Source organism: Anabrus simplex, chromosome 6, assembly GCF_040414725.1.
Source record: "Anabrus simplex isolate iqAnaSimp1 chromosome 6, ASM4041472v1, whole genome shotgun sequence".
Classification (NCBI taxonomy): domain Eukaryota; kingdom Metazoa; phylum Arthropoda; class Insecta; order Orthoptera; family Tettigoniidae; genus Anabrus; species Anabrus simplex.
Window position 1 is genome coordinate 212,092,558 of NC_090270.1, and position 24,402 is coordinate 212,116,959.

Genomic DNA, 24,402 nt, shown 5'->3' on the forward strand with positions numbered 1-24,402 from the left:
ATTCTGTATGATTTTGAAAGCTGAACACTTAGCTCTCTACTGAAGAGGCACAATGAAGCGTTCAAAATGTACAGAAGAATGCTTTGAATATCCTGGGTAGAAAGGAAGACCAATAAGGAAGTCCTCAACTTGTTAAATAATAAAAGAGCTTCTAACAACCATCAAGGAATGAAAGCTCTGGTACATCGAATACATCATGAGAGGTGAACGATATGAACTTTTCCAACTCATCATCGAGGAGAAATCGAAGGAAAGCGATCCGTGTAATGACGGAGAAATCCTTGGCTTAAAGTTCTGCGCCGCTTGTGTGAACCACCTTACATTGAAACATTTCAAGCTGTTGTTTCACAAGCTATCATCATCAATTGGATCGCCGACCTTCGTAGGGAAGAAGAAGTAATAGTAAAAGAATAAGAATAAGAAGACATTTATTGTAAATGGCTGTATCGTATTAATAAGCAAACAAAAGGCCAGGAAGAAGAATATTCCATAAGAGATTGTGACAATGATTTTTTTCACCAATGCCCAATGCAAAATATGCGTTTTATATTATATGTCAATGGATTTCGTATGTCCAATGTTTGTCCCGTTTCTCTACGGTATGAAGTGATATGAATCTTAGTAGGGAGTTTTTATGACGGGATGCCCTTCCTGACGTCAACCTGCTCACAGGAGTTAAAGAAATTAAATGAATGATGTGATAGATATATCGTAGTAGGAAGGGTGAGAGTGAATCACGGTACCGGCATATAACCTGCTACTGTCGAATAACACGAAGAGGGTCTGCAAAAGACTTATCCGACGGACCAATCGCTGTCAACAGCGTCATACGCCTTCAAGTCATAGGAACACTGCGGAGAGCTCTCGAAGTGAAACCAGGATTTTGGCACTCAATATAGTGATCAGAAATTGCATACCCATACCTCTCCTACCCTACCGGCCGACATTCTGATGGTAAAAACATTTTTCCCAGCAACGGGAATCGAAACTGCCTCCGTGGATCCATGGTAGAGTGTCGGCCTCCGGATCGCAAGATAGTGGGTTCAAACCCGGCAGAGGTAGTCGGATTTTTGTCCGCCTCTGTGGTGTAGTGGTTAGCGTGATTAGCTGCCAGCCCCGGAGGTCCGGGTTCGATTCCCGGCTCTGCCACGAAAATTTGAAAAGTGGTACGAGGGCTGGAACGGGGTCCACTCAGCCTCGGGAGGTCAACTGAGTAGAGGTGGGTTCGATTCCCACCTCAGCTATCCTCGAAGTGGTTTTCCGTGGTTTCCCACTTCTCCTCCAGGCGAATGCCGGGACGGTACCTAACTTAAGGCCACGGCCGCTTCCTTCCCTCTTCCTTGTCTATCCCTTCCAATCTTCCCATCCTTCCACAAGGCCCCTGTTCAGCATAGCAGGTGAGGCCGTCTGGGCGAGGTACTGGTCATTCTCCCCACTTGTATCCCCCGACCAAGAGTCTGAAGCTCCAGGACACTGCCCTTGAGGCGGTAGAGGTGGGATCCCTCGCTGAGTCCGAGGGAAAAGCCGAACCTGGAGGGTAAACAGATGATGATGATGATGATGAACGGGAATCGAACTGACTAACCACGGTGTCAGACCATACTGACTTGCCTTAACGATCATTGCCACCAGGTGAGCTGCCAATGGCTTTTGAGACATTACAATTATGATTTCTAGGAATATTTTCCAGTTTTGCTTTACGGGAGCGAAAGCTGGGTGGACTCAGGATATCTTATTCATAAGTTAGAAGTAACAGATATGAAAGTAGCGAGAATGATTGCTGGTACAAACAGGTGGGAACAATGGCAGGAGGGTACTCGGAATGAGGACATAAAGGCTAAGTTAGCAATGAACTCGATGGATGAAGCTGTACGCATAAACCGGCTTCGGTTGTGGGGTCATGTGAGGCGAATGGAGGAGGATAGGGTACCTAGGAGAATAATGGACTCTGTTATGGAGGGGAAAAGAAATAGAGGGAGACCAAAACGACGATGGTTAGACTCAGTTACCAACGATTTAAAAATAAGAGGTATAGAACTAAATGAGGCCACAGCACTAGTTGCAAACAGAGTATTGTGGCGACGTTTAGTAAATTCACAGAGGCTTGCAGACTGAACGCTGAAAGGCATAACAGTCTTTAATTAATAAATTTCGTGTGGCTATTTCCAGCCGAGTGCAGCCCTTGTAAGGCAGACCCTCCGATGAGGGTGGGCGGCATCTGTCATGTGTCGGTAACTGGGTGTTATTGTGGGGGAGGATAGTGTTCTGTGTGTTGTGTGAGTTGCAGGGATGTTGGGGACAGCACCAAACACCCAGCCCCTGAACCATTGGAATTAACCAATGAAGGTTAAAATCCCCGACCCGGCTAGGAATCGACCCCGGGATCCTCTGAACTGAAGGCCAGTACGCTGAGCATTCAGCCAACGAGTCGGACACAATCTTTTGATAATGTACAGGTATGTATGTATGTATGTACATAAATTCATTGGTCTGGGAGTGTTAAATGTTTCTTAACGTTAACACACCGCGGTGGGAATCGATCAATAATCTTGAGAACAGACGAAAGGCACATTAACTAATTACTCTACCCAACCGGTCGCGTAGACAGAGGATTCTTCCAAAAACTTTTGAGGAACAGGAAGACCTTATCCACGAGGAGAGGCGGAGGTAGGGGGACTAGCGGTGGGGATCAGGCAGCCAGGCCGGCAGGCTATCAGGAGAGGGGCGTTCAGTGTAATTCAGCACGACGCGACAATGTGAGTGTGTGTGCTCCTAGCGTGCCCCGTTGTGATTCGAACATGTGCTAATGCATGCAGCTCTCCTCGCGTCAACAAGTCAGCTCAGTATACCAGGTAGGCACTCAATCCTTACGTGAGAACTACTCGCAATTTACACTCCACTCTTCGTATGTACAGTAGTATCGGTAAACTATTGCGAAAAGTATTCTAGAGGACAGAGAAGTGAATTTCATAAAACAAATTTATTCATGGTATCAATACTAACCCATTTGACCCTTGATTATGGCAGATATTACTCTGCTTTCTTCCTTGATTACGTGGAAAAGGAAAATAGTCTAATGCTTTCAAACGTTCAGTAATTTTTGTCAACGCTATACGTAAATTACAGACCGAGTGGCTGCGCTGATTGAGTCACGTTAGCTTTCAGCTTGAATTCTGCAGATAGTGGGTTCGAACCCCACTGTCGCCAGCCCTGAAAATAATTGTCCGTGGTTTTACATTTTTTTTTTTGCTAGGGGCTTTACGTCGCACCGACACAGATAGGTCTTATGGCGACGAAGGTTTTACATTTCCACAGCTGTATCTTTATCAAGGCCACGGTCACATACTCCTTACTCTTACCCCTTTCCTGTCCCATCGTCACCAAAAGACCTATTTGTGGCTGTGCGACGTAAAGCAAATTGAATACCTTAATTGATGTCATTAGGGGCCGATGACATAGATGTTAGACCTCCTTAAACAATGATCACCATCATCCTTGTCCTATCCCTTCCCTATCAAAGCTTCGTCTGAAATCTAACTGGCTCTGAGCGGTGTTGGACAGGATGTGAAAAATAAAAACCAATTTTATGAAAAAAGAGAAGAGGATGAGGGGAATGTGCTTATTACTAGTTGCGAACATGCCCCTTTAACAGTACGCGAAATAGAGGAGTTTCTTTTCCTTATTTTATGACCATGATTATCACATCCAATATTTTTCTGTTTTGTTTTTGACTCTCTTTGGATTTGTCCTTCCACACAATTTGTTATTTGTTAATTTTTGGATCTAAATATCTCCCTGACTTGGATGTTTTCTTGTATGATTCTTGCCATTTGTTTTTCTTCGCTAATCCATTTCAAAGTGTCTCTTGAGGCTTTACTCCCGGTTTCATGAAATTCGACTCTTTGTTTAGCGAGTTTGTCAGGATTCATTCTTTTGTTGTGACCATACATTTTCAATCTGTATTTTCTAATGTCAGTGTGAAAACCTGTGTTATTATCATTATTATTAGTAATGTATTTTCCTCTCATTAACTACCTTTAAGAGTTCCGGAGATGCCGAGGTAACGGAATTTAGACCCTCAAGTGTACCTTATCGTGCCAGTATGTCTACCGACACGAGGCATGCGTATTTGAACATCTTCAAATTATCACCAGACTGAGACGGGATCGAATCCATCAACTTGAGCACTGTATGAATTTTAAAACCCGGCATTATTATTAAAAATGCTTTCAAATTTCAATAAATCCCTATGGCAATGTTTGCTTATAAGGAAAAGCAAATCGAACGAGTGGGTGCGCAATTTAAACCACGTAGCTGTTAGCTTGTATGCGGGAGATAGTGGGTTCGAACACCACTGGTGGCAGCCCTGTAGATGTTTTTCCTAGTTTCCCGTTTTCACACCGGGGATATGCTGAGGATGTACCATAATTAAGGCCACGGTCGATTCCTTCCCACACCTAGCCGTTTCCTATCCCATCGTCGCCGTAAGACCTGTCTGAGTCGGTGCGAAGTAAAGCGAATTGTAAAATAAAAAAAGTAAAAAAATAAAAAAAATTATACCTTGTGGCTGTGTGGGTGTGGCTTCCGGTGAGGCCTGTTGCCTGTGCGTCTGGGTGTGAGATGATAAAGTAGGGAGAAGGTGAAATCCGGTGTCGGCACACAACCTACTCGTGTCGAATAACACGAAGGGGCTCAACCATCCGACAGACCAATCACTATCAAGAGCGTCATATGCCCTCACTCCATACGAAGTCCGACTCGTTGGCTGAATGGTCAGCGTACTGGCCTTCTGTTCAAAGGATCCCGGGTTCGATTTCCGGCCTGGTATGGGGATTATAACCTTCGTTGGTTAATTCCAGTGATCCGGGGGCTGTTTGTGCTGTCCCCAACATCCCTGCAAACTCACACATCACACGTAACACTACCCTCCACCACAATAACACGCAGTTACCTACTCATGGCAGATGGCACCCACCCTCATCGGAGGGTCTACCTTACAAGGGCTGCACTCGGGTAGAAATAGCCATACGAATTTATTATTATTATTATTATTATTATTATTATTATTCTTTTCCTGCCGCTTTTCCCACACCTGTGGGGTCGCGGGTGCGAACTGCGTCGCACATGTGGATTTGGCCCTGTTTTACGGCCGGATGCCCTTCCTGACGCCAACCCTCTATGGAAGGATGTAAGCACTATTGCGTGTTTCTGTGGTGGTTGGTAGTGTAGTATGTTGTCTGAATATGATGAGGAGAGTGTTGGGACGGACATATACACCCAGTCCCCGAGCCAGAAGAATTAATCAGAAGCGATTAAAATCCCCGACCCGGCCGGGAATCGAACCCGGGACCCTCTGAACCGAAGGCCAGTACGCTGACCATTCAGCCAACGAGTCGGACTATTATTATTATTATTATTATTATTATTATTATTATTATTCCATACGAACGGTATGGAGAGGTTTCGAATTGAATCCAGGCTTTTGGCACGCAGTCCAGTGATTACAAATTGTATACCACCGCCTCTTCTACCTTCCCGGCGAACATTCTGATGGTGGAAATATTTTCTACCAACGGGACTCAAACCAGCTAACCACGGTATCAGACCTTGAAGAATTTGTGCCTTAACGATCATGGCTGCCAGGCGGGCTAATGTAAGAACAACAATGATAATAATATATTATTACCTTGCTTCCTTCCACAGCCTGTTTCCACTTTCAACCGGGTCAGGGATAGAATGAATTAAGCCCCCATCTTGCGGCGAGGATAGGAACTGTGCCGGCTGCCGAAGCCTGTCGCACTCCTCTAAGGCAATGATTAATGAATGACAGATGAAATGAAATGATATTGGAGCGTGTTGCTGGAATGAAAGAAGACAGGTAAAACCGGATTACCCGGAGTAAAATCTATCCTGCCTCCACTTTGTCCAGCACAAATCTCACATGAGCGATCGGAATTTTGAACCAATCACGGAACCCAGCGGTGAGAGGCCGGTGCGCTGCCGCCTCAGCCACGGAGACTTACTAGCTTGCTTCCTTACAACTTCTAATTTATTTTAACTGAAAATATTGAAGCACCGATTGCAGGATGCATGATAATAATTAGTAGCCTACTGGTAGCTAAAATCAAACATTTAGTTACTGTATAACATAGTTATAATTAGGAAAATATTGACGAAGTCAACAAGTAATGACGTGTGCCAAGGCCCATAAGCGTGGTTCGGGGTATACATCTTTCAGCACTGTTTTAGAAAGTATGTTTATATGTTTATGAAGGCTTTAGTAACTTCAACGTCCGACATTTGGCACATTTAGCTATTTTAGCCGCGACTGTGCCTTATTTTTTTTTTTTTTTTTTTTTTTTTTTTTTTTTTTTTGCTATTTGCTTTACGTCGCACCGACACAGCTAGGTCTTATAGCGACGATTGGACAGGAAAGGCCCAGGAATGGGAAGGAAGTGACTATGGCCTTAATTAAGGTACAGCCCCAGCATTTGCCTGGTGTGAAAATGGGAAACCACGGAAAACCATCTTCAGGGCTGCCGACAGTGGGATTCGAACCCACTATCTCCCGGATGCGAATTCACAGCTGCGCGCCCCTAACCGCACGGCCAACTCGCCCGGTCCTTAATTTGTTTAACATCATTTCATTTGTTATGGATTCTAAGACACTTGATGTCCGAATGTGTTATCCTGAAGTTCTTTGATGTATCAGAGTCAAAAATCGCGGAGTTGTACTTTTAAAAACCATTAAATACCGAGCAAATTGCTGTGTGGTTTGGGTCACTCAGCTATCAGCTTGCATTCAGGAGATAGTGGGTTCCAACCCCACCGTCGGCAGCCCTTAAGATAGTTTTCCGTGATTTTCCATTTTCAGACCAGGCAAATGCTCGGGCTGACCTTGATTAAGGCCACGGTCACTTACTTTCCACTCCTGGCCCTTTCATATCCCATCGTCACTGTAAGACCTATATGTGTCGATGCGACGTAAAGCTTATTGAGTTTAAAAAAACTTAAATCCTCTCGACATTAGCCGAAATGAAGCTTGTTATCTTCGGGAGAGAAGCAAAACGACTGACTGACTGACTGACTGACTGACTGACCGACCGACCGACCCACTGATGTCACCAGAATGGCAAATGTTCTGTTTAAAAGAGAAAACATAATGTAGTTTTTAACAAAAAAAAAGCAATGCAAAGTCACCTCTGTACAGGCCATGAAGGCCCTTGGAGGAGTGGAAGGTAAAGGCTTCCACCATTGTTAACCTCGGCACGTGATGGGGTAGAGTGGTTAGCTCCACGCCCGGCCGCCTTTGCACCCAGGAATTAACCTGGTACTCATTTTTTGTGTAGACTGAGTGAACCTCAGGGCCATGTGGAAGTGGAAACTCGTTTCTTAAATTTTACGACTTCCTGACGGGGATTCGAACCCACGTCCTTCCGGGTGAAACGAGCCCCTACTTTTTAACAACGAACACTAAATACAACTTCAGATATTCACAATATGTAACTACTACGAACGAAAGCATTATAGTACATATGAAAATAGCCAGAGATAATGGCTCTATTTAAGAGCTCAGGACGCATAAATTGACAGACGTGGTTGTTTTAATGTGGGAAACGAGATTTTCAATCCCTTGTAACAGGATCAAAAGTTAGTGTTCCGTGTAATTGGTAATTGTACCAAATAAAGAAAGGACCACAAAAGATTTCAATGTGAAAGGTTTCATTGGTCTATAGTTTAATAACAACATACGCGCTCCCTCTAGGGAAGTTTGCTTCTTATCATTAAGATGATGATAATAATAATAATAATAATAATAATAATAATAATAATAATAATAATAATAATAATAATAAGCAATCTTCTTGGCAGTCCGAGAGCATCATAAGATTTATTATTATTATTATTATTATTATTATTATTATTATTATTATTATTATTATTATTATTATTATTATTATTACCGAGCGAAGTGACCACGTGTGTTAACACGCTATAGCTATGCAGCCAAGCTCTGCATTCGGGAGACGTGTGGGTATGAAGCCCATCGTCGGCTGTCCTGATAATTTCTTTTCTATGGTTTCTCATTTTCACTTCAGCGAATACCGAATATATTATTATTATTATTATTATTATTATTATTATTATTATTATTATTATTATTATTATTATTATTATCATCCAACTGGATGGTGTAGGGATAGCATGTTTCTCTTATCCGGAAGACCCACGTACGAGTCCTTGCAAATCCAAGGATTTTAATTCTGAATTGAGCACTGGAACGGCATTAGCTCAGCCTTGTGAGACCAACTGAGGAAATACCTGATACGAGAGGCAGAGGTATCCGGTCGCAGATGTCAAGCAATAAGGGTGAGGATGTAGTCGCCCTGACCATGTGCTCTCTAATATATTTAGGCACCTGTCAGGGCAGCAATCTTATTATTATAATTATTATTATTATTATTATTATTATTATTATTATTATTATTATTATTATTATTATTATTATTATTACCGAGCGAAGTGGCCGCGTGTGTTAACACGCTACAGCTATGGAGCCAAGCTCTGCATTCGGGAGACGCGTGGGCGTGGGTTTGAAGCCCACCGTCGGCTGTCCTGAGAATGTATTTCCTGTGGTTTCCCATTTTCACTTCAGACGAATACCGGGACAGTTTCTTTTCATAGGCCACAGCCAATTTTCCACCTCGTAACCCAGTTTCATTCACCATCATTCTATTTCATCTTCATTAGCTTCTCAGCTGTGATTTACGTCAGGAATCGCATCCGGACGTAAAAGCATGTCATATAAATTCATCTCACTTCATCCCCGAACCAGTATCAGAAAATGGGACTAAGGGACAGACATGCATACAATTATTATTATTATTATTATTATTATTATTATTATTATTATTATTTATTATGTCCATGTTTCTTAATCCTTTTATCCTCCAGAGTTGGTTTTTCCCTCGAACTCCGCGAGGGGTCCCACCTCTACCGCCTCAAGGGCAGTGTCCTGGAGCGTGAGACTTTGAGTCGGAGGATACAACTAGGGAGGACGACCAGTACCTCGCCCAGGTGGCCTCACCTGCTATGCTGAACAGAAAGCATTGTGAGGGATGGGAAGATTGGAAGGGATAGACAAGGAAAAGGGAAGAAAGCGGCCGTGGCCTTAAGTTAGGTACCATCCAGGCATTTGCCTCGAGGAGAATTGGGAAACCACGAAAAACCACTTCGAGGATGGCTGAGGTGGGAATCAAACCCCCTTCTACTCAGTTGACCTCGCTAGGCTGAGTGGACACCGTCCCAGCCTTCGTATCTTTTCAAATTTCGTGGCAGAGTCGAGAATCGAACCCGGGCCTCCGGAGGTGCTGACTATTATTATTATTATTATTATTATTATTATTATTATTATTATTATTATTATTATTATTATTATTATTATTATCACAATGCATTTCAATATGGAGATATCCCTTTGACAATGTTTGCTGAGAAGGAATAGCACATGCAGTAATGATATTATTTCATATATTAATCTGCTTCCTTACGTCTGCTTAATCGATGCGGTCGTATGATGTTGGTGGTGGCTGATGGTTTAAGGAAGAAAACCAGAATGTAAATTTCTAGTAACATTAACACGTGTTGCATCCGTTTAAAAATAAGACTATCAGGTAAAGAAAGGGGGTACGAAAGATTCAGTTAGTAAGAAAGTTGTCTGTTGTCCTTAGTTTAATGGTGGCTCCGACGGCGGTCATCTTCAGTTTCCCTTACAAGTAAAAATATTCTTCTTCTTCTTCTTCTTCTTCTTCTTCTTCTTCTTCTTCTTCTTCTGACGTGACAGTGCTTTCACTCGGAGGAGTGTGAGTGCTGAAACATTGTGCCACGAAAACAGACCCCACTATAGGAGCCTACTACTTATAACTATAAACCGCATGTCGTTACGTAGCTACTGTTCTAATCCTCAACTAAGTCTGGAGTCGGGAAGGGCATCCGACCGTAAAATATGTCATTTAAACTTATCTCACCTCATCCCCGGCTAATGGGACTAAGAGGCAGAAATACATACACATTCTTCTTCTACTTCTTCTTCTTCTTTCGAATGGGCCACCAGAGGACCACGTGCCAATTTCAATTCCTTCTTCTTTGTTCTTTCCTTTTCTTCCAGTGCGCTTTCATCTGTTCACTATGTTTCTTCTTTCTGTTTTCAGACCACTTTGAACCAGTCTTTTTTTACTTTCCTACCTTGGAATCCTTCTATTTTCAATAATTTTTCCCGAAAGCCTTCTCTACTATTTATTTATTCTGTTGTTATATTGTTTTTTTCTAAATCCTTTCTTACTTCATTGACCCAGCTTGTCGTTGATTTCTTACCCCACAAATATCTGAAAATCTTACTGGTTAATATACTATCTTGCATTCGATATAAATGTCCAAAAAACATAAGTCTCCTTTTCCTCATTACATCTGATATATTTTCTATTTTTTGATATATTTCAGCATTACTTCGTAATTATTATTATTATTATTATTAGTATTATTAACTCCATTAACTCCTCTCCCCCGGAAGACCGGGGTGACATGGCGTTTGCAAAGCCCCATCCGAACTCGTGTTCGATTCCGTTTAACTCCCTGTTGCTGGCTTGTATGTAGTTGATTTGTGTTCTTAGGTACCGTCGGGTCCTCGTTGTACAAGTCATTGATTTACTTTTCAACGCTTAGCAGATGAAAACTATTATTATAAACTGAAAACACAATTCTCTGAAATATGTTGATGTAGGCCTACTCATTTCAACCCCTCTACAATTAATATTGCCTCTGTTTTTCAAACTTCAAACTTACATCCTGAAATGCAGCTGAAATGAAATGAAATGAAATGGCGTATGGCTTTTAGTGCTGGGAGTGTTCGGTTCGCCAGATGCAGGTCTTTTTTGATTTGACACCCGTAGGTGACCTGCGCGTCGTGATGAGGATGAAGTGATGATGAAGACAACACATACACCCAGCCCCCGTGCCAGCGAAATTAACCAATGATGGTTAAAATTCCCGACCCTGCCGGGAATCGAACACGGGACCCCTGTGACCAAAGGCCAGCACTCTAACCATTTAGCCATGGAGCCGGACGAAATGCAGCTACTTTTGGCTTATACTCTTACTCCCCGGCACGAAAGATTTGCTTCCCGTATCATTCCAAAGCTGAGTAGAGATACACTCCATAACAGGTGCTAACTTATTTCTCGTGAAAATATTGTCTTACGAAATGTCTAACATCAACATAACTCATTAACCCAGGTGTGATGATAGAAGAATCCTTGCGATATCCCCATCGGTTCCAGAGATATACACCCAACAAGATGATCATAGTACGTCCGACGCTGACATAACGTCACTCGCGTCGGAATATTCTGACAAGCCTCGCTTGCCCGGTACGGCCGTCGTCTTGCGGAAATACAGAGCGAATAATGTGTTTCATTCAATTGATCCCGGGATTTACGAATACACTTGTTACATTCGATACATGCATTTCATTTCGCTGTCCGACTCGTTGGCTGAACGGTCAGCGTACTGGCCTTCGGTTCAGAGGGTCCCGGGTTCGATTCCCGGCCGGGACGGAGATTTTAACCTTAATTGGTTAATTCCAATGGCACGGAGGCTGGGTGTATGCGTTGTCTTCATCATCATTTCATCCTCATCATGACGCGCAGGTCGCCTACGGGAGTCAAATAGAAAGACCTACACCTGGCGAGCCGAACCCGTCCTGGGATATCCTGGCACTGAAAGCCATACATTTCATTTCACTAGACTTGGCACGTAGGTGTTGTCAATTCTAAAACTTGAGGCCATGTTGTAGACACAGTCTAAGCGATTTTTCGCAACGTTTAGATCATCTATATGCCACAAGATTTCAACTCTCTTAGGCTTTTCTTCTTGTCCAGTACGATGTCATTCAATCTTTCTTGAATCATTTGTCTTGCTGTGCGTGGTATACACTGTACTGGATATAATATGCCTGAGGACACCACGTTTGATTCTTGACCAGTCCAGGAATTTTAATTGCGGACTAAGGGCCAAAAATTGATTCACTTATCTTCGTGAGGCCGAATGATAAGCTGCCTAATACGAGAGCAGTGGACACAATTAAGAAAGCGAAGCAATACGGCAAAGAATGTCGTCATGCTGAATGCTAAGTATTCCAATATCTCGAAGGGAAGCTGATGATCTTACGAGGTCTCTGTATAGGTCTCTGGTGTGTATTTCGATCAGATCGATTTCTCCGTTTCGTGTATGTTTTCCTTTTCACCTGTTTGATTCATTTGGCGTAAGATAGCCTATATGAACAGTATACTCCCATCCCCTAGTTCCGCATCGCTAGAAACTGGGGAGAGAGTAACCATTTATTGCAATCCAAATTATTTCCATACATGCATGGTTTTCTAGTTTCAATTAATTTATTATTTATTTGTCATAAGTCTGTAAGGAGTTCTCCTCCATATTCAACAGACACTATGCATATGGCTGCATTGCATGAATGCATGAATGAGTTATTAATGAATGCATGCATGAATGAATAAACACTTCTCTCCCAGTCACGGATAACCACCAACTGAGGAGAGAGCATTCCATGAGTCGATGGATAAATGCATGGGTGGATTTATGAATGAATGCATGAATAACTCTATAATCTACGTACCTTAATTTGTGACTCCTTACACGGGCGGAAAACCATTCCACATGCAAGGGCCACGCCACTGCCCGGTCATGTTACCCACCCCTGGGAAGAAAAAGAGCCACCTTCCCAGGGATAACACGCCCGGCCCTTTCTCCTGAGGCCCAAAAGGATGACCCCCACCTCCTCTAGCAGCTGCCAAACACTAATTTCTTACCATTCCATATTTCAGCAGGGCACATGTAAGCGGAAATCCTGCTCGCCATGTGCACATTTTCCCTGGTGCATTTGGTGACACTCTACCCCATTCGTTTGGGATAGGAATTAATTTATTACTATATTAAACATTACAATTACACCTAATCACTAATTACACCCAATTTCTAAATTGAAGTTTTTTAGTTTATTTTTGTCCTGGACGTTAACACTGTTATAATATAGTCTAAGACAACATGTATCTTACCCTCATGGATTTGTATTAGTGCAAGTATTGATTTATGTCGCGAGTCGTGAACAGAGTCATCCTAGCTTACAATAGACTGTATGAATGAATGAATGAATGAATGAATGAATAAACACTTCTCTCTCCCAGTCGCCGGGCTAAGTGGCTCAGACGGTTGAGGCGCTGGCTTTCTGAGCCCAGCTTGACAGGTTCGATCCTGGCTCAGTCCGGTGATATTTGAAAGTGCGCAAATATGTCAGCCTCGTGTCAGTAGATTTACTGGCACGTAAAAGAACTCCTGCGGGACAAAATTCCGGCACGTCGGCGTCTCCGGAAACCGTCAAAAAGTAGTTAGTGGGACGTATTATGATTCTCTCCCACTCAGGGATAGCCACCATCTGGGGAGAGAGCATTCATTATTGAATGAATGATTGAATAAATTGAATGCTCTCAGCGGTCATCTACCGAACTCCAGCACTTAATGTGCGAACATTCCAATGTGGATGAATGAATGAACTGAATTCACTCATGCATCAAAAAATAGGTCTCTCTCCCAGTCACGGATAGATGGGGAGATAGGCCTTATTTTTGAATGAATGAATGAATGAATTAATTAATTAATTAATGGATAAATCAATGAATGAACGAATGCTCTCAGCTTACAGCTACGCAATTTCAGCAGCTGAGGGAGGAACATTTCATCTATTGTAAAAAGATAGCCTGTAAGAGATTGGGTTGTAATTTATTATTATTATTATTATTATTATTATTATTATTATTATTATTATTATTATTATTATTATTATTATTATTATTATTATTATTATTATTATTATTATTATTATTATTATTCCGGGGTTATCCGTGGAACGCAGAGAGGTGAAAGAAGGTGTGGGCTTGATTGGGTCTATCTACGATATAAAAGATTAATTAAAAACTTTAAATTAAAGGTTATATTTTTTCAGATCTCAAACATTACGAAATTCTTCACTATGTGAAGGAACAAAATGTCAGGTACAAAATTGCAAACAAGAACAGAAACCCAAGGGTTGAAAATTACAAGTTTTGAGCTTCCAGCTCCAATTTACAAGTTTACAACTTCGCAAATGTTGCGTTTGGTAGGATAAGGATAGGTATCTCCCAAAACACAGTTCAAGAGCACTTTTCTCCAAAGGTTACAAATACGACCTTCCAAAGGCCCCACTCAATATTGCACAAAACTCAGAAAAGAGCTTATGCTCTCCAAATTTTACCAAGGAGTCTGGCTCCCAATGTCTTACAGCCTACTCAAGGGAACTTTACACAAAATCTTACAATTGCTGGCCTCTCTAGGCACAACCTGCAATTTACAATACCTTTACACAGGGATATCTAGTACCCATACTACTGGGCCTTCATGAAAAAGAAGAACAGGTTAATATTACTGGCCCAAACTCAAAATGTTAGGAGGCGTACACTTGCGCTCCTTGAAAACCAATTTTTAAAAGCCTACTTGGGCTTGTGGCCCGATGATGCAGAGGCTAACCCCAAACTACTGAGGTGACTCGAAGGACAAGTTAATTTAATATTTGCATGAGAAAAACACTTACAAAATCGTAGTCACCTCCAGATAAATTGAAGGGGAACTCGAGAGGGTAACGCACTCTCTATGTCTGATTTACAGTTTAAGACTTTATGAAATTTTACATTAGAAGAAGTAGTTTACATTTTAGGAAACCGATAGTTACATAGTTAAAGATTAGAACCTTCCCCTAGTGTGAGTTTGCGGAGATAGCTACAGAGATAGAAAACTGGTGGCCATTACCTGGGCCGATGTTCTGCCTGCCGAAGAGTGAGGCGCTCCGCCTCCTGTCTTAACACACACACTCGGTAATTCGGTGATCAATAGACAAGGTGGCTTGAAAAATCCGCAGCTTATATACCCGAGAGGATAGTTCGAGAAGGGTCTGGACTAAATCCGGACACACCCTCTCATTTTTATTGGTTAGACCAAAAACCTACAAGAAGCCTGCGATTGGCTGAAAAATAATTACAGAAAATTTGTTATTGGCCAGACTCCAAGGCTGGCGGGATAAGAAGGAACTGTTGCAAAACTTGAAGTATCAAAATAAATGAAAGTCAATTCTGTTGAGAAAACCTATAAACAAAAAACTTCTTCCAATCACTAATTATTCCACTTTGCACCAGAGTGCATGATCTCAGCTTTTTATAGAGATATCTATGGAGAAAAGTTCAAACTTCTTGATGTACATCAAAACAAAACAGAGAAATCCAATCGGTTTAGGAAACTTTAAATAATATATTACTCCGTTACTCCTGGTTAACAAACCCAGGGTTAGAGTATATTTAACACACTTTGATGAAACCGGGCCTCACCATATGTTTTCTCTTCCAGGTAGTTTATAAATTTATTTACTCAGTGTTAGTTTTGGAGGTCTGAAGAACCTAACAGTTATAAAACAATAAATTAAAGAAAACTACTTCATTTCTGTCAGAAACATTGCGGCAGCCTGTCACTTTTCTGTGGTCGCCTTTCTTGGTTACCCATGTTTGAGAAGCATAAAGTAGAGCGAATCATATATTTATCTTGGAGTTCTTAGGAAAATTAGTTTTTTAAAAGGTATTTCGAAGGGAAAACATCAAAAATCCGTCTGGATTATCTCTCTTTTATTTCAAGATCTGACTCATTACGTTATTTGACCAAGTTCCGTGGTTATGCTTTCTTAACCGTGCCCGCTGCCTTTCGTATCAAACAGCTCCTTAGTCGGTCTTACGAGGCCGAGTATATCACTTTCCAGCCCTCAGATCAGAATTAAAATCCCTGGACTAGCTAGGAATCGAACCCAAGACTCCCAGAAAAGATCCAGGAATATTATATCCAGGATTGTACAGGAGGATTTAACTACTCTTACTACTAAAATGTTTTCATTCGTCCCCCGAAGGGGGAGGCGGGCCTCTTAGACGGTGACGCCGTCTCTCAGGCCGGGCGATTTGTTACGGTGAAGGAGATGCTCGGAGAAGGTGAGGAGGTTGGCGGCCGTGGTCTATACTAGGAATTGTCCCGGCATTCGCCTTAGTGCACGAGAATGGAAAACCACGGAAAGCCATTCTCAGAACAGCAAACGGTGGGGACCAGTCGTAAAGCCCAGCCCTTTCCCGTCTCCCGAATGCAGAGGCTTGGCCACCCCTCCTCCGCTCGGATGGCCGCTCGGAGTACAGAGCTGTCGGACCACGGACCAGCCGTGGTCTCTTGTGGGCAAAAACCCACTCTGCAACCACCGACGGAGGACTAAAAGATTTTGTTTAAGATCTTGGAGGGGAAAAGCGTATTAGTGCGGTGTGTCTTAGTGCAGTTATTGCATACTAGCTGCTGTGTACCTCTCGTTGATGGGTTGGTGTTTGCCACATCAGGTCTAATATTATCTAGCAAGGCAGCAGAACGGGCAGATCACTGCCAGAAATAAAACCAAAGCAAACAGTTCGTGGAGTTATTATACTAACGCCTAGACAATTGATTTATTCTGAACCTCAACCACAAGGATGTAACTTTCCAGTTCGAAATTACCACATGGATTTCACAGAATCCGAACAGCGGATGTATCACTTAGAAGGTAGTAATTGGTGCCATTAAGCTCCCACACCTGTAACAATACAAACGAGTGGAAATATTTAGGATCTTAGATTGAGGAAAGTTATGATGTTCCTTGGCTGATAAATCGGTGTGTTGGTCGTCGTCGGTTAAGAAAGTCCCGGGTTCGATATCCAACTGTTCGGGGATTTTAGTTGTGTCTGGTTAATTCCTATAGCTGGAGGACTGGGTGTTTATGTTAAACTTCATTTACATACCACACTATCACTACATCCCTCCATAGAGGGTTGGAGTCAGGAAGGGCATCCAGTCGTAAAACAGGGTCAAGTGTACATTACCAACAAAGACCGCACGAACGATCCCTCCCGGCTAATAATAATAATAATAATAATAATAATAATAATAATAATAATAATAACAACAATTGTACCGGGAGATACACCTCAACCCCGCACACTTAAAAGAAGCGCCTTAAGGGACACGATATATTTTATATTTTAACTCTCTCTTACGAGTCACGCGTTTCACAAAGCTATTTGGCCAGAGGTTTAACCTACACCGTATTAACCCTCACCGGAAACAGCTGCCGTACCGATCAAGGAGGCAGTGACTAAAATTCAGAAATTATGAACACACTTCTTGCGAGGTTCTTTTGTTTATTCCTTGCGCGGTATTTCGTTTTCTTCTTCTTCAGTTCCTTGGTAGATATTATTCTTTCGTGATCGTGATAGAACTGATTGCAGTGATCGAAAAGTAGAGAAAATTCAGTAGAGAAAAGGGGGCACGAATTTTTCTGCTTTAGAAAAAGCATTTCTTATTGAATTAGCTACCAAGTACCAAAGCATTCTAGAATGCATGAAGGCTGACGGTGTAAAATTAAAAGAAAAGGACGATGAAATGAAAATCCACAGCCTGTTTCCAGTCATTCGACCGGGTCAGGAATGGAATGAATGAAGCCCTCCATGTAGCGGCGAGGATAGGAAATGTGCCGACTGCCGAGGCCTGTCGCACTCCTCTGGGGCGATGATTAATGAATGGCAGATGGAATGAAGTGATATTGGAGAGTGTTGCTGGAATGAAATATGACAGGGGAAAACCGGAGTACCCGAGAAAAACCTGTCCCGCCTCCGCTTTGTCCAGCACAAATCTCACATGGAGTGACCGGGATTTGAACCACGGAACCCAGCGGTGAGAGGCCAGCGCGCTTGAGAGGCCAGCGCGCTGCCGTCTGGTCCACAGAGGCTCAAAAGGAGGATACATGCGAAAAAATAACAGGAGAATCTAATCGCATTGCCCACGTTATAGGCCATCTTGTAACTATATAACGAAATTTGAGGTTAGAATCACTGATTACTTGACAATTGACAGAAAATAACCCTTGTTGTCTCCGACCATTATAAGAAGCGACCCTTTGGTATAAAACCTTAATGCAATCAATACCTTTAATATAAGAAGGAGAAGCCTGTTTCGGTCAGTTGTGTATTCTAACCTCTCGCGAATTTCATCGACGACTTTACTGACGACGGTTTTTGACAGAAATTGTTCCTCAGATAGATTTTGAAAGTCGTACCTTCGTATTATAGGCGTATTTCTATTAGGAATATCATTTAACAAATCTAAATAAAGTAACTCTGCATCAGACGCATGATTTAAAGCGGCCATTTTGCTTTTAACCTCGAGTTAACAGTTTAACCCAAGTAAAAGGAGGGGTTAACTTAACTCCAGCCTTAGCCTAGAGTTTAAAATTAATCCTCCTTGATGAAACGGAATGAATTGTCAAATTCAGAGTTGAAACTGTAAAACTCGGGATTAAGATTTATCCTAAGTTGATGAAACCGGCCCCTAAGAGAATTACGCCTGCAAAAGAAACAACTTAATTAAATTATAATAAATTAAATTAAGAAAGAAATGAAGTAGATCAAATTAGATCTAACAATAATAGTTACTGTACTTCTCTGATATTGAGTAGATGGCATTGTGGCAAAAGTGATGGGCGGTTCTTTCTGTTGCATGAACGCCTCCACTTTCTTGCTCTGCAGGTAATCTATGGCACGTTCTTTGGCGTACTCGATTCCTCAAACTTCCCTCCTGAGTGCGTATGCGGTAATTTCTGTTCCATTTTAGATAGAAGATATTTAGACATTTTGTAAATGAGGTAAAATTTGCAATTTTTAACTGACATGATCACATAGTTATGGCGTATCTAATAGAATTCTACGAGACAAATGTAAAGACACCTCTTACAACACTCTAACACCACGGAGTCGTGAACTACTGTATGTTAATTTTGCTACATCGTGACAATCTCTATTTCAATAGAATATATTGGAGAAATGAATAGAATTTCTGTATCAGTCGTGTCCACGCTAAGAAAGAATTGCAATTTTTATTTTCCGTCACCACTCTCTCTCTCTCTCTCTCTCTCTCTCTCTCTGTCTCTCTGCATGTATGTACGCTCATCACGAGAAAATGGCAGAATAGAATCTAATGAACTTCAGTGTGTAAAGTCGAGGAATATGGCGCTACACAATAGGCCACAAATAATTTTATTCGAGCTGAGTGAAATGGTAGTTTAAGGGAAGGCCTAAAATGGAATTCTCAAATACGTATCTATGTTATTAGTGGTCTTATCGACAAATACAACATAAAAATGTTATTGAGAATATCATTTCCGATCATTTATGTCTTCTACAGCTTCACCGTATTGGCTACAATAAAGATATTCATGAATTCAGACTTTTGTTGTTTAGTCTATACCAGGGCCTCTCAGGGTGCATGCACTGTGCACGGTGAAAAAGACGACCTCGCTTGGTTGACCAGAGTCAGACTCCTCGATTTGCAGCAATAGCGCTGTCTCTCTCTTTCACCACGCCTGTGTCGCTCGCTCTGCCTGTCTCCCTCTTCCTCACTTGCTCCGTAGCGCTCCAGATCCGAGCCTAGTTGAGCCGAGCTTAGCCGAGTAGCCCAGAGACGAAGCATTAGTCCGAGCCGAGCCGAGTGGGGCCGATGCACTGTGCAAAGGAACTCTGCGCCGCATTTTGCACTCGTGATATTATGGGCGTTTGAGAGGCCCTGGTCTATACCAATGTATGTATTGTAAGCGTTAGGGCATATGTCGTCGCACCAAAAAACCCTGAGCACATCGGCGACAAAATGAAACTGGCCCCATTAGTTGGGCAACAAAATGAGGCTTACCCCGGGTATAATTAGGGCAATATTACTTAATTTGGTTTCACAAACAGATGTACAGATGGAACATTTGGACGAGAACCGCCAGAAGTCACTTACCAGGCTTGAAGTCTCATCCTCCCTACTTTCATTGCATCACCGGCTGAATTCGGAGAGCAATATGGGTAATGGAATGTTCGATAAAGAAATAAAATAGGCACTATCTAAAATAATGAAAGTAGGATTCTATAATATGAGAGGAATATGCTAATATTGTCAAATGAGAAGAATCTCCGTTCAAGTATATATTCTAAACATTTTTATTATACTGATGTGAACCGCACAAATAATGTTCTATTTCAACATATAATTAAAAGAAAACAATTAAACTGACACAATTGTATACATTGTATGCCTTCTTTTCTTGAAATTGTCCTGGCATAATCAGTTCTTGGCGTACATCAATTCACTCGATTAACATACGCTGATATGAGTTTATTTATTTATGAAAAATGGATATTGAATGGTATCCTTTATTTATTAAACTCTCGTCACAAATGGATACTAAATAGTATCCTTTGTTTTACTGGTCATAAATGGATATTAAATAGTATCCTTTGTTTTACTGGTCATAGGTAAGGTAAGGGTTATTCTGCCCGAAAGCAGGTCCGAACCTCCGCAGAGGTGCTCCTGAGCCGGAGTTTACGTGCGGTAGGGTGGCCAGTTCCTTTCCGCTCCTCCATTCCCTTACCCCCACCAACAGCGCGTGGCAACCCATCCAACTCCGGACCACGCTCAATGTTTCTTAACTTCGGAGATCTCACGGGATCCGGTGTTTCAACACGGCTATGGCCGTTGGCTTACTGGTCATAAATGGATACTAAATAGTATCCTTTGTTTTACTGGTCATAAATGGATATTAAATAGTATCCTTTGTTTTACTGGTCATAAATGGATATTAAATAGTATCCTTTGTTTTACTGGTCATAATTTGGAAAGAAAAGAAAAGAAAAAAATTACAACACAATATAAGCACATCTGTTATACACACGAGATTGCATCGCCGAGTATCAAACATGTGATCCATTTGACCACGACAAATGTATATTTACATTGAACACTTACGATGAACATACACGCTGAACATATATGTGCCTATCCTGGGTTTACCTAACAAATTATATATTTAAAGAAAATCAGCCAAAGCTGGAATCGAACCCATCACCATAAAACACTTTGGGAAATAATAAAACACACAGAAACATACATACAAAAATATCAAATATATTTACACAACACATCTTGAAGATATGGCTTAACCAAGCCATAATATCTGGTTAAATCTTCGCTCCAGCATCATTCGAACCCACGTTATCCGTGTTACAACGTATAATTAGAATGGGATTGAGACTACTTTGGTGAGCTTGGCCCGTTAACATTGGTTTGCTGGAAACTGCAAAGGTTCACTCGGCCTAAGTCGACCGGCCATAAACTTGTCAATCATTACACCAGCTGGGTAACCGGCCTCGGGCTGCGGACACCATAAATCGTCCTTCACTCTTTCTTTCATTTTCCTTACATATCATCTCGGCTTATTATCAAGTATGCACTCACTTGAAAGCCATTACTTCATATTATACTTTATTTGGTTATATATTCAGCCCAATTCAATATCTCATAACAGCTATAATCATTTACTATTCCTTACCACTCCAACAACATAACATGTTACTGCTTCGCCCTCCCATATCATGCCATCGTATCTCAATCCGTTCATTTAATTCACAGAGAAGACTCCATTCTTTCAGGCTATTTAATTCTTCTCACATTTTCATATATATATAATTATAAATTAATTTATACCTCGGTTTGGATCTACTCGAATGATTATCTAATATTATCCGGAATTACAAATACCTGAAACGTATAGTTTATATACAAACTACTCTGAAGATCTTTACCAGATTAAAAACAAACATTACGAAGAAATATAAGTCTATCTAAATCGCTGTCCTTCCCAAAGATGGTTTATATAAGCTAAGAACTTTGGAGTCTATATAATAATTCATGCAAATGAATCTGTTAAATATCAATGATTATCTTGAAAATCACTTGATGATCCTAACTAATAATAATAAATCTTTCCCAGTCATACGCGCATAATGTTCCCTACATTTTTAATGATTAATTATGACATTATAATATTTACAAAATAAAATTATTACTGGCATGCATCTCTCGTGTTTAAGGTATATAAAATCATGTACTTAACACATGGTGAGTAAGGTTTGCCGTCATCTGGGGTACATCTTAGATCTTTACACGACCATGATGAATATTCTTGTACCTGATAGTCCTCGGTTCCTCTTCATACGACGATCCATGACTCGAACTGTTGTCTTCTCAGTTGAGTTTCTGAACGTTCCCTGTAAAGCTAATCGCAGGCACTCAGGCGCGACTCTTGTAGGCTCCAAATCTTGGGTTTGACGACCACTCACGAACATACAGAAAAATGGAGAATGAGTTATTAAATACTGTTTATGCACTTTCAAACGGGGATCTACTTGTAACAAGATCCACTCTTAAGTTGAAATAGATTAACGCAAGTAGTGATAAGTTTGTAAAAATCACTGTTCATTTCCCTGACCGTCACACAGACTATCACAGTGAATGTCCCTGGAGGATGCGAACATTAATTTTGTCAAGAACAGCTATTTAATTTTTGCTAAATGTCACTCGTTCTTAAATGCTCAGGACCGGTGATAATTAACACTTATATATATTAATTAACTGTCTCACCACGCCAAATAACCTGAAGCGTTTGCCCTTCGTTGGTGATTGCACCATAAGTCATAACTGACTGTCTTTAACAATTGAAATGTTAAAATGCCAAAATAAGGCTTCTATTCGGCAATTATGTACATTAACTTGTACCACACGGCTTATTCCGTAAAAATATTTACATCACTTTGATGTCTTTCTTCAATGGCACAACACTTTGTACACTGATATCCAAGTCACTGATATCCAAGTCCACTTCTAATGTGTTGGGCTGCAACTATACAGACGACAATGAGGTAACGTGTTACCACTGCAGCTATACGGATGAGAATGAGATACAGTATCTGGGTCCTGGCTATACTTATAGCCTCCAGATAAAATGGTCAGGGGGAGATGAATTATGCCTCTGCTGAAAATAACGGTCCGGTAATCGGAGTCTTTGAACGACGTGATAACAATCGAATTAAAGCTTATGACCTCTACTTTCTACTGAACATATGTGAAACCAAAGCGATCAGTGGGTCATTCATAATCTCAAAAGCGTCCTTTTGGAAGATCACGCGTCATGTTTCATCATGCAATATCTCCCACTTTTTTCCACATGTTGTCAGATTTCAGTAGTCACCTTTGATCTGCGTACTACTGTATGATAGGCGTCATTACTGATCCATTATTAAAGTATTGTATTTATATGCATTGACAGTCAGCATAAAATACATTGGTTCGAATGAGACCTGATTTATAAATTTAGAAAAATTATTTCATATAGAAGTATTATTCTTCTTCCTCTTTGTCGTAAATTATGGTGAAGTGGTACTAATGAATGCGGTGTTGAATTTATAGTGGGCATTTATTTTCCAAAGGTTAACACACCTTAACTCAGCCCAGTCTCCAATAACCTACATCTCCATGCGTAGCGTTATCTTCCCTTCTCGCTCGCTCGGAAAGAGAGCGCGATTTCAAGGTTTAGCAATACTGCGCTGTCCTCTTCTCGTTACAGCGTAGGAAACTGCTCCCTCCGGACTGACGTGTCGCGGATCATACCCCGGTTCGGCATACAGAATGCTAACTACTGCATTATATGTCACAGGATGTTGCGGAAAACGGCATATATAATTAGCCAGACCTCCTAACATGTCCATGGCATGATGGTGAACGGTTACAGTATAACATGTTGTGTTAAATGGCGATGGTGGTGGTTTTTGTCGTAATTGCCCTAAGGTGTAAACCCACTTAGTCATACCCCTACATCGACAAGGAAGATTGTGAAGATGACTATCGAAATGAGAAACAGAATCGTAAGGGAACGATCGCTTGAAGAATAATATGAGAGGGAGTCGTGAAAGGGGGAAAATCGATCAACAATAACATTACCGGTAGGCTGACTTGTTTGTATGGCCGGGTATTCGACGTAATGTTCAACGATGGACAAGATCATGCATCCACTTTCAGAGAAATAAAGTTACTCGTCACACAAAAACCCCACTGGGCAAATACAAAAAGCCAGATGACAGACTTTATGTAGTATACATTCATAAAATTGGACTTCTACCCCCTTCAAATGGCATTATTTATTGCCTAACCTTCATTGATCGATTTACCTCATGGATGTAAGTTGCACCTTTACCAAATATAACCGCAGAAACAAAAGGCAAAGCCTTCTATGAGCATTGGATTACTAGATTTGGAATTACATCTTGTGTCCAAACTGACCAAGGTGCTCAGTTCAAATCAGAGTTGTTTTAGAGTCATGCC

General features: G+C 41.3%; 1 protein-coding gene across 1 annotated transcript in view; it reads left to right on the forward strand.

Moving 5' to 3' along the window:
* Nucleotides 1–2,744: 2,744 nt before the first annotated feature.
* The window catches only part of LOC136876327 (carcinine transporter), a 309,979-nt gene continuing 288,321 nt past the window's right edge, over nt 2,745–24,402 (forward strand). The window contains exon 1 of the mRNA XM_067150177.2: nt 2,745–2,852. The gene's annotated coding sequence lies outside the window, so the exon portion shown is untranslated. The remainder of the gene's footprint in view (nt 2,853–24,402) is intronic.